Below are 18,257 nucleotides of genomic sequence, written 5' to 3'. Positions count from 1 at the left end.
AGACACACTCATAGACTCACACACCCATTTTCAGACCCACTAAGACACTCAGCATCCACTCACACATCCACTGACAAAGACAGGTCCTGAGGCCAACCTGCTCTGCACATGGCCAAAGGCGATGTGTGGCACGGGGTTGGGCGGTTAGAAGGGCTTTGCTGCAAGGCATGGCTGGAAGGCCAGGCATTGTGACCAACCCACACGGCCATAGGTCATGCATGGGTTGCATGGGTTGGAATAACCTATAGTAATTAAAATTACTTTACATTAGGAAACCATAGAAATTCACTGAAAAAAATAAAGATTACATGGATGTTATAGTTACGTTCTGAATTAACTCGTACAGACCCATAGAAATTCAGCAGTTATAGTTCTAATCATTCCAATTAACTCTAACTTACCCCCTAAGGTAACTATACCTCGCACCTTCACCATGCACAGTTAATTACTCCACATATTATGACATTGATGAGATCTTGTATGGCATCTTTGATATCACTGCATCGTTTGCAATAACATTATTGATAAGAGAACTGAGCATGGCAAGGGCATGAATTATAGTTACCTTAGGGCGCAAGTTATAGTCGCTTGAAAGAAATCTAACTATAACTGATGAATTTCTATGGTTTTGTATGAGTAAATTCAGATCCCCCCCCCCGGTGGTGGAAGTTTGTGGCCTCCGGCGGCTGGGTCACTGAGGACCCACAGTGCTTCTTGGTTTTGGTGTCCCGTGAGGCCTGTTCGGCGGTGGTGGCCAGCCGCGCCACCCCCACTGAGCAGATTCGTAGCTGTACTTTGGACTGCCCGGTCTGTCCTGTGGCACTGTGGTTCACCAGCGCGGCATCCATCAGCGGCCCCAGCTTCAATGTGCGGTGTGCCTCCTCTCTCCCCCTTGTCTTTTTGGTGGTGAGTGCAGCTGGGCGGATTGTGGGGGCTGGGGGTTTTTTGTGGCCCCTTGTGGTCCTTGCTACCTAGAGGTTGTTCTGGGGGGGCTGAGGTGGCCTCCTTTTTTTAGGAGCTGAGTGCCCCCCCCCGATTTGTTTGTGGCAGATGGCGGACGGGTCCTTGTGGGGCACCCTTTTTTGATTGTCGCGCCTTCACCTCTGCCTCCCTTTTTCTTTTCTTTTTTTTTCTCTTCCTGCGACGATGGGGAAGACGGACCAGAGTCAATCTAAACATACCATTGATGGGAAGAAGAAATGCAGTCAGGCAAGCCGGTCAGTGAAGGATTTGCTTTAGGAGGAGGACAATCCGACATCTTCGGTGAAGGCTGTTTCTGGATCTTAAGCACAGCTTGGCAAGCGTTGATGCCAAGCTAGATCACCTGACTGAACAAATGGATTGTTTAAAAGAATGAGTAGATGGCCATGATACGCACCTCGAGCAGGTGGAATCTTGCACTTTGGATCTGAAGGACGGTCGGCGTGGAGATGAGAAGTTACTACAAATGGAACAAGTGTTGGAGGTAATGAGAAACAAGAATGAGGACTTTGGGCCTCCCGGAGACAACGGCTATGGGGGGCATGGAAGAATATGTGGAGACCATGTTGTCAGCACTCTTCCCAGGTGAGCTATCTTGGGTGTTGGACAGAGCCCACAGATCTTTAGGGCCGAGGCCGCCACCTGGGACGCCGGCGAGTCCAGTCATTGTGCGCTTATTTAACTATAGAGACAGAGGTGCACAATACTGAAATCAGATAGGGAGTGATGGCCCGTGATCTACAATAACAACAAACTGAACATTTTTCCAGACTACACTCCTGAGGTGCAGGCAGCCCGCAGGGCGTTTCTGCCTGCTAAGCGCACTTTCAGGCAGACAGATGCAAAATATTCCCTTATTTATCCTGCTAAATTACAAGTGCTGCATAAGGGCAAGTTGCATTTTTTCACTGACCCAAAGCTGGCCATCAAATATGTGAAATCTGTTCCTAAAAAGGTGACTCTGGATGGTTCGCAAGCTGCTGGAACTGGTGGCGATACTCTCAGTAATATTAACGGAACTTGTTTTGTTGTTGTGGACCCCCGGCGGCTTGGCACAGTGGTTGGAAGCTAGTTGATTCTTGACTCTGTTATCATTTTCGGTGCAGCCTGTCTTGCAATTTAACCTGTGCTGCCTGTGCTCCTGCCCACCTATTCCTTCATGGATGGTTCAGAGATGACCCTGCTGGCGCCCCACTGGATGAGTCCAATTGAGCTGTTTGTTCCTATGTTGTGGGATATGTGTTGGTTTGTAGGGCACAGCGTGGGGGGGGGGTGCTTGTTTTCTTTTTGCTTACTACATTTTCTGCTCTCTTTCTATCTCTGCCTGGCAGTCTCTCTTTGTCCTCGGTACGATTTATAGCCATGTAATAGCTATGGCACAGCTGAGAGACCTACTATGATGCCTCCTAAAGGGGTGACATATCTGAACTGTATGACCTGGAATGTTTAGGGGCTGAATGATGGGCTCAAGATGCAGCTGCTTTCCGCATATTTGCAGTGCCATGTGGTTGATATTTGTTTGATTCAGGAGATTCACCTGACAACTGACACAAAACATAGGCTGCGAGCTGGCTGGATTGGGGAATGCCATGTGGCTGCGTATTCGTGCTACACGCATGGGGTTGCCATAGTGATCCGTAAGGGTCTGCAGTGGCACACCGAGAGGGTGATTCTAGACCCATAGGGCCGCTACATTCTTCTTCAGGGTACCCTGCATGATAAACCGTTCCGCCTGGTGTCAGTATACGTTCCTAATGCGGATGACCCGCAGTTTTTTTAAGAAGTGTGGAGATTGATAATCTCCCTGGGGCCAGGGTTGATCCTATGGGGTGGTGATTTCAATGTTGTTTTGGATGTGGATGCGGATCGTGAGAGCCGTGTGCAGCCTCTGCATGTGGCGGCTGCGGCGGCGATTGCTCGTATCATGATGGAAGGTGCTGTGGTTGATCTATGGTGGGAAAAGCATGGTACTCTTAGGGAAGGTACTTGTGTTAATACTGTCCATAGCAGCTGGTTGCGACTGGAGAGATGGCTTGGTACCACGGATGTGGAGCTCTGGACGGTTGCTGTCGAGCATCTGCCCAGAACACTGTCAGACCATTCCCCGGTTCTGTTGTGCTTGGGGTTTCCTGGGCGCACACGGCGAGACTTTTGTGGCGGCTGCCGTGCAATGCTTTGAAGGACTTCGATTTTTGAGAGGCGGTCCGAACGGCTATAAAAGAGTATTTTGTGACTAATAAGGGCCTGGCCGCGTCGGCTGGTACTTTGTGGGAGGCATTTAAAGTGGTGATCCGGGGATATGCCTTGCTAAACAGCATGGCATGCTCAGGGCACCACGTCATGAATTAGCAACTCTAGAAGCTCAGCTGACTGCGCTGGAACAACGCATGTATGCTGGTATGTCAAATGCTCTTCTGGCAGAGTTTGGGAAGAAGTTATCAGACTATGAGGAGGCAGCACTCTGTGAGCTATGCTTCCTGGACAAGGAGGCAGCGGCACAACGGTATGGAGAGGGCGAGCGTGCTGGTAGAATGCTGGTGGGAATGCTGCGTTGCCCATGGGCTGGGAACTATGTCGTAGATCTGCTAGATTCTGCGGGCGTCTCTCGAACGTGTGTGGAGGAGGTTGGGCGGGTGCTGACGGAGTTCTATGCTTCCCTATATTCTGCCTCAGGCTGCTTGGACTCAGAGGCCTATTCTGATTATTTTGAGGATATTAGTTTATTGGGGTGGACAATAAGCACCCACAATATTTAGATGTGCCTTTTTCTGTTGAGGATATTGTGCAGGTTATCAGTGGTCTGCCCGGGGACAAGGCCCCTGGCCTCGATGAGCTCAGGCAGCCTTCTATGAGGAATATGCAGATTTGTTGGCACCGCATTTACTAGAAGTATATGCCAAGGTGCTTGAGTGCTGCATTTTGCCGCCGTCACTGCAGGAGGCCCTTATTGTTACTATACTGAAGCCGGGTAAGGATCCGCACTCTTGTGATTCATATCGGCCCTTGTCACTTATTAATCTGGACAAGAAGATTTGAGCAAAGCTGCTGGCTATGCGCCTGTAGCCTCTTCAACCATCAATGGTGCTCCCGGATCAATCAGGCTTTGTGCCAGGTCATTTGACCTTGTATAATCTTCGTACCTTTTTTGCAATTGCGTAGATGGTGTCCCCCGAGGACCTCATTGCGGCAGTGTTTTTGGACACTACTAAGGCGTTTGATTCTTTAGAATGGTCATATCTGTTCGGTCTATTGGCGCAGGTGGGCTTGAGCCTCAGATTTATAAAATTGATTTGCCTTCTATACTCGGCTCCTGTGCCGCAATTGCGTGTTAACTGGATGACATTCGATCCTTTTCTGGTACCTAGGGGTACCCGTCAGGGTTGCCCCCTTTCAGCTTTGCTCTTTGCTGTGGCGATGAAGCCGCTGACTTCGCAGCTTCTACAGTACCATAACCATAGAAGTTTAGCACTTAGACAATGTCCAGTCCTGGTTTCTATGTACGCTGATGATGTAGCTTTATATGTTCAAAACACACATACTCACCTTGATAAACTCCTAGATGAGATTGCACGTTTCGGCAGGATCTCTGGGATCGTCATCAATTGGTCTAAGTCTGCGGCCTTACCTCTGTCAGCTGTCACGGTGCAGTATTGTTTGCGGTATCCTTTGCGCTGGGTCGATGGCCCGGTCCGGTATCTGGGCATCTGGATGTGCTGGGAACTAGATGAGCTCTGGTCCGCCAATTATGGTAGGGCCATTGGCTGGCTGGAAGATAAGGTTGGCGCTTGGCGCTCCTTAACGCTCTTGCTGACTGGCCATATAGCCATTGCGAAGATGGTAGTTCCGCCTAAATTTCTCTATTTGTTTACCATCATCCCTCTTGTGCTCACTTCCAACTTTGCTTATCTCTTTGGTTTGGGCGGGTAAGAAGCCCAGGATATCGTGGGATACGCTCATGTTGCCATTCGAGTTGGGCGGTTCGGCTGCAACGGACATGGATCTTTACTATATGTGCGATCAAGCTCACTATGCTCATAATTGGATGCATCCTATAAGATACTTGCGCACTTGGTTCCGGAGCAGGACTTGATCTGGCCTGCTCGCCTGTCTGGCGTACTATATGATGGGCCTCATCCTGCGCCGCACGGCATGGATACAGTGGCATGTACAGTATGGGCCTGGCTGGTGCTCCTGCGACAGATTGGAAACAAGGTACCGTTCACACCCTCACTGCTGGTGAGGGACGTTATGCACCCGCATGTGACAGGTGGTAGCCGACCAGACTGGCATCTATCTGATTTGCAGCTGACGACTTTGGGCTCCTGGTACCTGGAGAACGTATTCATTTCTTCCGAGGTAGCGCTTTGTGCGCTGTGCGATGCCATGCAATATCGACTTACTTACCATCAGATCAGAGAATCCCTGTGCTTCAGATACCCCACTTTTCCTGCAGCGCCTCCGGTGAGTTGGGTATTGGAGTTACTGTATAAGTCTCTGTCCCCTCACGGCCTTATCACCAACTTGTATGTGTGTATGCGGGCAACAGCATCTATGATGCCCTCTAGGGCCAGAGGACAGTGGGAACTGGATGTTGGGGAGGCTTTGTCAGATGATGTGTGGAAATACTGTTGCCCACATATGCGTGAGTTCTCCCCCAACTACAGACTACGTCTGCTACATTTTAAATTTCTACATTGCTTGTATTACACGCCACGTAGCCTTCAGAGGATGGGTGTTCGATCTGATGATCGCTGCGATAGATGTGCGGTGGGGGAGCAGATTTTCTGCACTTGGCATGGGGCTGTAGGGTGTTGGTGAGCTTTTGGGCAGCTGTGCTGAATGCGCTGGAAGAGATGGTTGGGCTTACATTACCGAGATCTCCTGTGTTTGCGCTTTTGGGTTCAATTAAGGAGATTCCCCCTGAGCACAGGAGACTGGTGGGGTTACTTCTCGTGTTGGCAAAACACAGAGTTGCAATGTGCTAGGGTAGAGCCCTGGCCCCTCGCTGCCAGGACTGGTTGCGAGATGCTGTGTACTGTAAGTAGCAGTTGGCAGCCTATCAGGAGTTGATGCCGCCTAATGCCCGTCCAAGGGATGTATGGTCCCCTTTGCGAACCTTCCTTGAACGCGGGTGGCAGCCAGCCGCATAGCTGACTAGTGTTTGGCGTTGTTCGCCTCAGTGGCTCCCTTCCCCTCCCCTTCCTCTCAACCCTCGTCCTTCCTATTGCCAAGCGATTACGCTTGATTGGTCCGGTATGGCTGTGATCGATGTGAGGAGTTCTCCCCACTTTCTTTCCTTTCTTTCTTTCCTCCTTGACTATTCTTTTATTTTCCTTTGTTTTCTGATGCAGATGGGGTATGAACATTTGGGCTAGTGGGCCCTTTTCCGCTTATACTATGTTGGTACAGCTAAGGTATTACTGGTATTACTTGTTTTCGGGCAGGCTGTCTGCTCCTCTGATTTTACTAATAATATGTCCTTCTGCCTTGGCTTTTGGACATTTCAGCAGATGCATCAGTGTTGTTTCTGTATTGTGTTAAAAAAAAAAAGTGGGCGGCCTCAGTGGCTCCTTCTTCCCAAGCATTGTGGTATAAGTAGTTTGAACTGTCTCTTTTGGCCCTACAGTGGGCAGGATCACCTTATGTCGATATCTTGATTATTCTCTGCCAGCCTTCATCGTTCTGTTAGAACTATTATATAATATATATATATATATCTGGACCTGGCCCTTTTTGCATGGTCATCCCCAAACTTTTTGCCTTCATCCTCTTTTTCTAACCCTTTTTGTTAGCTTCCCGACTTTGTCACTGCCGAGAGTGCTGCCCCTCTCATAGGTTTGCATTGAGAATGCCCTTGCATATGTCTAAGTTGTATTTACTAATCTATGAGGAGTATGGCCATGTTTAGTATGCTTGGAATGGTAATGAGAAATCTTGCTTTTTGGCGTAGGTGGATTTTTTATTACCATTGTGGAAATACAACTCTTAGAAAGTGGGCGTTTCACTGTGTTTATGACTCTTGTACTTTGCAGCCTGACTCCAATCCACGTCTGGGGTAGGGTAACAGCTGGGCTTTGTGCTTACTTTCCAGGCAGCCATTACACAGGGAGGGTGGAGGTATAACAGAATAACATCTGCGTACTGAATGGTCTTCCTGGTCTGGGAGAAACGGGCGTACTTACATTTATATAGGCTGTGTCCTACCCCCCACTGATGTCTGGAGCCAGGGCTGGGCTTGAAGGGGGTGCTGTGCACTTCCAAAGGTCCTTTGAAGTGCCCCCTGAGATCAAAGACCAAATGAGTTTAAGTACAGGGGTTGTTCCCCTATGTTTGTAGACACTGTGTGGATTTGGCACCTGATGCTGTTGGAACGACTTATCAGAAACTGCCACTGGGACTGTCCTGATGCTGTGCTGACCTCTGGCCTGCTAGGTTACCCAAGAGGACTGCTACTTTATTGCCAGGACACTGATGAGCTGGCCTGCTGCTGTTTCCTATGCTGTGCCCCCTAATCGCTCTCCAGGGCTTGAGTGGTGTGTCCCCCTTCCCGCTGTTTCATGCTTTTTTCTTGCTGGAACATGGCCCTCAGCATACAGGGAGTATGTGGTGGGAACCTCTGCCATCCCCTTGTTTATGTACCCCTGCTGTGGGCTGTTTCCCACATCCAGGAAGACCGTGGTGAAGGAGGAGTGTTGAGAAGCCTGCCGGCAGTGTCTTCTTCAACTCAACTGAGGTGCTCACTGCCTGGTGCCCACAGGGCACACTTGGGAGATAGTTCACCACCGGTCCCAGGAGTTCACTACTGGAAGTTTGGCCACCCAAAGGATAAGTGGGCCAGATTTCTCCCAGAGCACTGGGGAATGTGGGCACTAGAGTGAGGAATGGAGGGATTCTGCTGGCGGCGGGTGGTAGGTGGGGCCCAGCAGACCTAGGAAGACACTGCCAGCTGCTGTCAAAGACCTCAGTGCCTGGAAGGATGTCACACTCAGGTCAGGAGAGACCACAGGACACCTGTCAGCACAACACTAAGACCAGCAGCTGCACCATGAGGACATGGGCAGCTGCAGTGCCAGGTTGAGCACCAGGTCGGATCCCGGCCTCCCGCTATGGAAGGGAGAGAGGATCTTCCATCATGTTGTGATGGTCTGCCTCTTTAGAGGTGTGGGGGGCCCTCCCTCACGTGGTACATATCTCCAGGAGCATTTTTGTTTCACCAGCCCTGCACAGGAGAGGATGGAAACCTCAACAGAGGGCCTGTCCCTCTAGCAGGAAAAGTGGCACAATTATTGCGATAGGGGTGCAGGAGCTCCTGTACTGGACCAGGTGTGTTTTTTGTTACCACCCATCATGTAGTAGGAGCACAGGTGCTCCTGTGACCAGGTTGCGTTTATTCCCAGCCCGGCCAGAAAATAGGGGTGCAGATGCCTGACCTATGGGGTTGTGCTAGCAATTCACAACCCAGATATTAGGGAGGATGTGTGACTTGGCATTTGCTGCACTGTTGTATTCTGAAATTGATGTAATTTGTGTTCTCTGCTGACATGACCACAGATACTGATACTATTTCAGGGTCTGCATGATATGTGTAGTGATATTTCCTCTGTGATGTGTTTTCTAACATATGTAAGATATAGAAATGTTTCTCTCTACTTGCATTCATGAGAAGAATGGTCTGACATGGTCTGACAATTGCCTGGTTGGCAAAGCATTACTGATTTATGTTGTTTTGGTCTATGATTTTCTGCAATACAGTTTATTTGTATATAGCTTGTTGTGAAGTTTCTTTTGTGGTGTATTTATTGTGTCACTAGAATGTGTGTGTTGTGCAAATGCTTTACATATTGCCTCTGAGATAAGCCTGAATGCTCTGGTGAAAGCTTCCAACGGATGATCTTGGGTGTGCAGCTCCTTTATTCCGACTAGAGTGGTGATTACTGTCTGGCTTAGGTGCCTACCCTAGTCAATCAAAAACTCAATTTCTAACATAGATATACATGTATATATGTATAGTAATATATATATGTGCTGTATTATATATGTATTTATATATCTACATATCAATCTATCTATCTATCCATATATATATATTTATATATATCAAGTGCACCCTGCCTTCAAAATAATAAGTATCTTTTCTCATGAGAGCTTATTCATTTCACAGTTATTAGGGCAATGCATCTATAATTAGTGTTTCTTTCAGGACATTAGACTCCTCTAGTCTAATTTATTGTTACAAAACTATTGTCCTAGCGAATAGTCTCTCATCCACACCCTTGACCAATGTACAATATTGCTTGTTTTCCTGATCTCCTATTCCCCTAAAGTGCTCTAGGGCATAGCTTCTTGGTACGGAATCCACAACATAATATACAAGACCTGCCACTTTTGTGGTGTTTCTCGAAGTGGCAAGCCACTTCATAGACTCTGTCTTTATTAGTAATTGCTCTTAAATATTGTAGGATTCTCTTGTGTACAAGGAGCGTGGTAGTCCCCACATACAACAAATTGCAGGGGTATTTTAAAATGTAAATGGCAAATTCTGTTTTACAATTAAAAAAATTCTCTAATCTTTCTTTTCTTTTTGAAAAGTCAGAGCTCAAATGCTTTTATTATTTTCCCATGTTGACAAACTTCATATTTTCTGCATTTTTTAAACCTTTCGAAGCCTTATAACCACATACTCTTCTTCACAAATTCAATGAGCTATGATTAAACTTTTTACTAGTTTATCTCTCATTGCCTTTGCTCTTCTGAATGTCACACCTGGCCTTCTGGGGGCTTCTTTAACTGTAATTGGATCACTTTTGATTGAATGCCAGTATTTATGCATTATTCTATATATCACCACTTCTCGTTTATTCTATTTGGTGATCAATTTGAAATGTGAGGGTCCCATCTTTCTCTGCTTTTTATTCTTCCTTCCAAAAATCAGCCCCTGTCTGTTTTTTTCTATTGCCCTTTTTTTCGCTAGCTAAAACCTCAGGAGCATATCCCCTTTGTTTGAATTGTTGGGGCATATCACTCACTGTTCCTCATTACAACTCCTGCTGACCCTTAAACTTTGCCTGTAGAGGATACTCCTCACCAGGTTCTGTGGGTGGTGACTAGTTGTGTGTAGAATTATAATACCAGCCATTTAGTTGTCTATATAATTTGGTCCCCAATTTTTCTGCCTCAACATATAATCAGATCTCAAAAATGTACCTGTTTTTCTGACTGTACTGGTAAAGTGCAAATTCAATGAGTTGTGATTCAATTTTTCTTCGAAGGTTTTAGCATCCTTAACATACCCTTTCCATATTGCAATAATATAATAAAAAAATCTACACCAAAAGTTTATATTCTGTGTTCATTCAATATAATGCTCTTCCTGGAGCGCCTGCTCCTCCCACCAGCCCATATGCATATAATCATAGCTGGGGGTGAAGTAGGTGCCCATTGCTGTTCCTCTAATAGGTTTAAGGAGATCATTTTCAAAAAGAAAGACATTATTTTCCAAGCATCTGCGTGTCATTGTGAATAGCATCTTAGTGTACCCCCCAATCTTAATTATCTTGAACTTAAGTAATACTCCATTGCCCTCAGGCCATTCTCATGCCCAATAGTTGTGTACAGGGTAGTCACATCGATAGTCAACAGCACATATTCTTCTTTCTATGGAATGTCAAACACTTTACCTGGGAAATCCCCTGTATTTGCATTTACAATGATACATTTCTTACAAAATCTCTCACAAAGTAATCTATGTATTTAGAAGTATTTTCAAGGGCACTCTCTATAGTTCAAATTATCAGATGCCCTGGTGGTTTGTTCTATCTTTATGTAGTTTTGGAATCAAATAAAAGACTGGGGTTCCTGCATGCTCAGTTTTCAAAAACTAATATTCATCATGACTCAATAGCACTTGATCAAGCCACTCACTCAATTCACCATTGTAAAGCTGATTAATTTCTTTTAATACATCATTTGATACTCCCTTGTAGCATGTTACATTTTTCAACTGTTTATACTCCCTTTTAACATGTTACATTTTTCAACTGTTAATACGCTTCTACTAAATATTTCTCTATACGCTTCAACTAAATATTTCTCCACTGGCCAAAAGACAATGTTTCCCCCTTTGTCCGAGTTATGTATCACACAATAATTTCAACCAGACAGTTTCTTCATTAATATCCTGTATTATTTCTGCTGGATATTTTGTCCTTTCTGTTTCTTCTTTGAAGTGCTGTGGAAGTCTTTTAACTCCTGTGTGACTGAGGGCCAGATGTAGCAACAAACCAAATTGCGAGTTGCAATTTGCGAGTCCATCCGACTCGCAAATTGCAACTCGCAATTTGGTATGCAGTACGGTGTCTCAGACACCGACTGCGACTCGCTATGGGGTCGCAATGACCCACCTCCTGAATATTCATGAGGTGGGTCGCAAATTACGGCCCCATAGCAAGTATAGGCACTCGCAAACATGGAGGCCTGCTGTCGTCAGCAGACCTCCATGTTCGTGACTGCTTTTAAATAAAGCAGTTTTTTTTTTTTTAAGTGTAGCCGGTTTTCCTTACAGGAAAACGAGCTGCACTTAAAAAAAAAACCGAAACCTTTAGTTTCGGAATTTTTTCAGGGCAGGGAGTGGTCCCTTGGACCACTCCCTGCCCTGAAAAAATATTTTTGGGTCCAGTCACAAACTGGTAGGGGTCCCATGGGGACCCCTTCCAATTTGCGAGTGGGTTACCATCCACTTGAAGTGGATGGTAACTGCGATGCCATTTGCGACCGCGTACGCAGTCGCAAATGGTATTGCATCCCACTGCGAGTCGCAAATAGGAAGGGAACACCCCTTCCTATTTGCGAGTCGGAAATGCATTTTGCGAGTCGGTTCCGACTCGCAAAATGCATTTCTGCATAGGAAACTGCGTTTTGCGACTCGCAAACGGCAAATTTTGCCGTTTGCGAGTCGCAAACAGTTTCCTACATCTGGCCCTAGGTCGCTAAAACGATCTAAACCATATTGAGGTAATGAAGGTATGAATTTAGATTTCATCTTAAACAGTGTTCGACAGGCATCTAGGACCTTTAGTTCAACACTTGCAATAACATCCTCCTCAGTTAACAAACCACACAGTCTGAAATTCTCATTTTCCAATTCATATAACTTATTCATCAGTGGTAGGTCTACTACTATTGTCAAATGCTTCTGATTTGTATTCACACCTCTGGTGCTTACCTGTTGCCTTGATTTTGTGTTTGCTTGCATCATAAAATATTTCTTTAACTTCATTGATCTTACAAATTTAGAGAGGTCAGTCTGTGTTTGTGTATAGTCCATATCGTCTTCCACACAGAATGAAAGACCTAGGGCTAGTATATTCTGGTCTTTCTCAGCCAATATTATATTTGATATACTGACAGTGGTTTTCGTACAGCCCAATTTTACTTGTCTTTCGAACTGACATGCTTGCCTCCCACTTTGATTTCCTGAACCTCTTTTTCCTCTTCCTCTTCCCCTTTGAGGTTTTTGCTATTGTTGCCATTCTCTGGAGCGTAGGTTGGCCAGTCTGTGTTTGTGTAAAAAATGCAATGAACCTAAAACCGTGGGAACTTGTTTGTTTGTGCCGTGACTCGTGCCCTCTTCCAGATCTGTATCCACCTCCAAACTTGGCAGGCTCCTATCCTCTGCTCGACAAGGTATTTAATCCTCTTTGTTAACCTAAGTTAACCTTTGTCTCCTCATATTTTCCTCATATTTTCACAAATGTATGAATTTGCCTCCTCATATATTCACAAATGTATGAATATGCCCCCCGTCGTAGTCTATCTTATCAAGTTTAAAATTCTGTGCCTTTCTCAACTTAATTGTCTCTTCATATTTTTTTATTGTTTCTTTCTTTTTTGCTTTATATTTTTTAATGGTTCTTGGTCAACCTCCTGTAAAATTTCACTCTCCAATTTCTCAATTGCTTCCATTATCTTTTTTCTGTATTTATCAGCTTACTTCACTACTATCTCTAACACTCTTTCAGAAGGTGCATTATTATTTTCTGCCCACTTCCTCAACATTTCTGCATAGCAATCCTCTTAGCTTGGAGCTATCAATATTCTTAGACCCCTCAGCACCCATTCTGCCATGATATAGCACTGAAGAGACCTGTTCTTCCACCATTTGGAAAGCTAATTGTTTTGTAATCTCTCCAAACGTCTGAATGTGGTGAACACAATCTCATTCTGCACTCCTGTAGCTGCTCTGTTCGATTCACTGCCTGATTCTGCAGTACAATCCAGCGAAGTGAAGGACTGAAATATAAGTATATAAATATTAGTTTTTAAAACAAAGGTTACAGGGACATTATAGTTAGGTTCTGAATTTACATGCACAAAACCATAGAAATTCAGCAGGTATAGTTATAGATATCTCAAGTAACTATAACTCGTGTACTAAGGTAACTATAACTCTCATCTCCCCTATTCACAGTTATCTCATCAATAAATTTACTCCTAATGTTAGAATTATATTATTAATGATGTTATAAAAGATGTAATGCGTGCAGCCATATCAGGGGTAATTAGCAGAGGATGATGAGAGTGAAGTTATCGTTATTTTAGGGCAAAAGTTATAGTTACTTGAGATAACCATAGCTATAACTGCTGAATTTCTATTGTTTGGTGCGTGTAAATTCCAATGCTACCTATAAGGTCCCTGTAACCGTTGTTTTTTAAGTCAATTTCTATGTTTTTAAATTCTATTTCATAACTATAACGTCCCTGTAACCTTTGAGTTTTTCTTTGTATTTCTTATTTTTTTTATGTTAAGTAATTTTAATGACCTTACATTAATTCAACAACCACCGTGCATGGCTGCATTTTTTCAGCCAAGGGGGGGTCCCAGGTAAACCCCACCACCAAGGCTAGGGGGTCAAGGTATTTATACCCTGACCCCTTTTCTTTATTTTTTGTCTTTTTTTTGGGACTCAGATGAGTCCAAGTCCCAAAATGACTGCCAACACTTCCTGGTTGAAGTGTTGGCAACCATTCAGATCTCTGCAGGAGATAGGGAAAATTCACAAATTATTCTTGCACCTAGATATACAAATGTATTTTTCCTTTAATATCTCAAAGACTATTGAATGGATTTACCCAAAATAATAGAAAGCTTGCTTACTGGATCAAGAGCTACCTTTCTGCCAAATTTGGTGTAATTCCATCCAGTGGTTCGGGCTGTAGTCGTGTTCAGAATCTCTTAACATGGGAAACACATTTTTTTGATCTTTTGTGAAGATTCGTCAAAAGCCGCCAAAGTTTTAGGCAAGTCAAAAAAACTTTTTCCTATTGAAATTAGGCCCTAACTATAACTATCTACTCGCAACCATCAGCAGATAATATATATAGATTTCACATAAAGGAAACCACAGTGGGCGGGACTTACAAGTAAGAAGTAAGCCCTTTCCCCAGCTGAAGCTGTACTTTTGCTGCTTCCATAACCATTGGAAATCTTGGTTTCAAATAAAGGCACTTTGCCTACTTATGTGATCTCTATCACTTCTGTTCTGGCTGCGAGGGAAACAATGAGGGTGTACATGTAGTAGGTTCTAACTTCTATTCTCTTTTGAACATTTGAGGGCACCAATTCACTTGTAAGCTCCATCCTCATTTTCCTACCATTCCTCAAAATAGCAGGTGCCCCATTTGAAGCTAGCTGCCCTTCTGTTAATTCCCAAATAATCTGAAACCCTTGATTCGAGTAAAAGCATTACGTGACTGAAACAATCACTTCTGCTTTGGCTGTCAGCTCAAAGATGAGCATGTCTTCTCTAAAGTCATCTACACCTCTGAGTGCAGAGCCAATGGTTCCTCCTTTGTATCTCTTCAGAAGTTTCAAAGGCACCAAACCACATTCATGCTCTGCCCTCTTTTTGCCACCATTTCTAAAGAGCCCTTGCATGGCTGTTGTTGACATCTGTACCATTCCTAAAGTAATATAAACATATATTCTATTCTGGTAGAGCTGCAAATTTCACAGATATTAAACTTCAACAGGAAGCACATACAAATATGAACATGGCGGGTGTCCCAGTTGAAACTGCCCCTTTGATCATTTGTAAAGGATGTGAAATCCTTGATTAGAGTAAAGGAATTACATTGACTAAAGAACTGACCTCTGTTCTGGCTTTCAGGGCAAAGATGAGCATGTCGTCTCTACTCTTCTCCTGCTCTGAGTGTAGAGCATACTGTTCCTCCTTTTAATTACTTCAGAACATTCAAGGTGCCAAACCCTCTGCAAGCCCTGACCTCATTTCTGACATTTCTCAAGAGCAGCAGATAGTAGAAAATGCGTTCCAAGATCCCCCACAGTGGATGCCTTTGCAACCAGGGTGTCCATCTTAAAATTAATTTCCTACTTTTTAAAGAAAAGTATAAAAAAGCATTGGCTAATTCAATAGATTTCACAACCGAGAGGTATTTGCTTTGCTAATGCTTGTTCATACTAGAGAGCTATTACGCCTTGTCTCTTTCCTTGGAATTAGAGATATAGGTTTGTTAAATCAGGCTTTTATCCGCTTTTGCCTTAATTTTTGCATGTTGTTAGTTTCTGTACGTGTCCCAGTACAACAATACTTCAGTTACATAGAGGAGATGCATTCTACTTGATTCTGTGAGCTCTCTGATTTTTTTCGACAGGTATCTGTGGCTCCCTTTCTCTCCGTGGCCGATGCACCCTGATTATTGTGTGACTGTTCGTTGCTGTAGGGCACCATGCATGTATCTATGGTTGCACTTTCTAGTTGCCATAGAGCGCAGCTTTTCACCAGAAATTTTTACCTCTATTGTTGGTTTAATCTTCATCTTGTGTCCCTAAACACGTTGCTTATGGATGTTGCTGTTCGTTTCGTTATGGCTGCTGTACCCTCCCTGGGCCAGCATCTTCCTGTAAGACCCTTTCACTCTGAGAGTTTCCTTGGTTTCCCAAACTACAGACTATCACTTATTAATGTCATGTTAGTCTTTCCTCCCAGTGGAACCCGCCTTGAGGGATTGCTTGTTGGCAGAGGAAGCAGAAGGCGTTCATGATGCCAAAGCGTTCTTATCTTTCCATAGTCTCTACAATGTGATGGGTCTATTGCTTAATCAACCTTGAAGTGACCTAATAATGGAAGAACAGGAAAATGTTGCACAGAATACTCTGGCCCCTGCTATCCACGAATCTAGGAGGAAATAGTCCACGAGGAACTATAATGAAGCATAGAGAAAAAGGTATGGACCGGAAAACATTTACAGGGAATGAAAGAGGCAGAGCAGGGAAGAGGTGTGTAGAGTGCTACATTGATTGTCAAGAATACATGCATAATCTTCCGATGTAATCAAAATGCAAAATGTAAATAGGACATATTTACATGTAACTTTGTGATCTAAAGTCATTATGGCCAAGCAGAAATGTAGAATAGGCAATGTGTAATAACCATATCATAAGCATGGTGGACCATAGGATGGGTTTTTAGCATATTTGCCACTTGGAAAACGAATGAGGCAGTGTTGCATCTGTAAGCAAATTATAGAATTCAAAATATTTTATATTTTACAAAATGGTGACTGTAAAACAATTGGTCATATAAATTAGATCCGATAGGCTACTGAATTGTTAGAGGTAAATTATTCATTGTAGATGACATAAATGACTATAGTGTATTAAAAGGTGTGCTATACAAATGTTTTGTTGTCACATAGGACTTGTAATTATCTATGCTTTTTCAAAGGGCTGAAATTTGACACAGACAGGGGCATAAACATGCCTCTAATGGCACGCTCTGATACAGCCTAATAAAATAAACCATTGGAGGTCATCTAACCTACTACCCAAAGCTACCATGAGAAAGGCTTGACGAATGTGTGGAGAGCCTGGTTTATCAGAATATTCATATGAAAAATATAATTTAAAAAGTATAGGACTGATTATGAGTTTGGCAGTCCGTGGGCTACCATAGCAGCGCAGCGGTCTGACCGCTGTCAGGTTGGCGGTTGGGCCACCGTATTACAATGCATGCGGTTCCGTAGACCAAGTACAACAGTAAATGGATCAGCAATCAGGGTGAAACACACACAACTGTATGCATACAACACAAATTATCTAGGAGCAACGATAATGTAGAAAGATAATGGCAGGACAAGTTTGTACCCAAATAAAACAACAACTTGGCATTATTGCATACAAAAAATTGAAAAAACAAAGTCCATTGGTCAGTCCATATGACAGTCCTTCCACAGTAGTGTGCCCCAGCTTGACTACAATCACTGCTCCACAGGAAGGGGCATCAAGTGGGCATGAAGGCAGCTCAGGGATCAGTCCTGGGTGGGGTGGGGCCAGTGTTGGGATTGGTGGATTTGGGTTTGGGAGGGGTGGGCTTTTTCTTAGGAAGGGTGGGATTCTCCTTAGGAGGGATGGACTTCTTCAGGTTGGGAGAGGTACGGGAGCTTGCAAGGGGGCAGATGTGACAGGGAGGGGCTGGGTAATGTGGGAGTAGTGGCTCTGTGTGTGGATGTTGGGGCGGTGTCTGGGGGTATGGTGGGTGTGGTGTCTGTGTGTGTGGGTGTTGGGGTGATCTTTGTGTATATGGTAGATGTAGTGTTTGTGGCTGTTGGGTTGGTGTTTGGGGGTATGGTGGATGTGGTGTCTGTGTGCATGGGTGTTGGGGTGGGGTCTGGGGATATGGTATCTGTGGTGTGTGGCTCTGTGGGTGTTGTGGTTGTATCTGTGGGTATGGTGTTTGTGGTGTGTGGGTCAGTGGGGTGGTATCTGTGGGAATAGTGGTTGTTGTGGTCTGTGTGAGTGACTGTTGAGTGCTTGTGTGTCGGTGTGTCTTGTGTTGCTTGTGTGTATGTGTGCTGCTTGTGTGTGTTGAGGTGGGTTTGTGTGGATGTGCCTGTGTGCTTGGGATAGGTAGGGAAATAGGGAGTTTAGATTGGTAAGAGGTAGGTGGTGGGAGAGCTTTATGGGGCGTGGATAGCTGCTGTCAGTGAGGAGACCAGAGCCTGAAAAGATCTCTGTAGGCCAGACATGGCACTATGAATGCCTTCCAGGTATGCAACCACCTGCTGAAGCTGTCTGCCCTGCACCTGGATGGCATTCAGAATGGCAGTCTGACCCACAGAGAAACTCCTCAGGGGGTAAATAGCCTCCTCACTAAGGGGGACAGGGGCAATGGGGGCAGGGGTTGATATCCCTGGGGAGAAGGAGATGCCCACCCTCTTCGGTGAGCGGGCACGGCAAACTGGGTGGGGAGCAACAGGGA

Source organism: Pleurodeles waltl, chromosome 2_2, assembly GCF_031143425.1.
Source record: "Pleurodeles waltl isolate 20211129_DDA chromosome 2_2, aPleWal1.hap1.20221129, whole genome shotgun sequence".
Lineage (NCBI taxonomy): Eukaryota > Metazoa > Chordata > Amphibia > Caudata > Salamandridae > Pleurodeles > Pleurodeles waltl.
Note: the sequence above shows the minus strand (reverse complement) of the source record.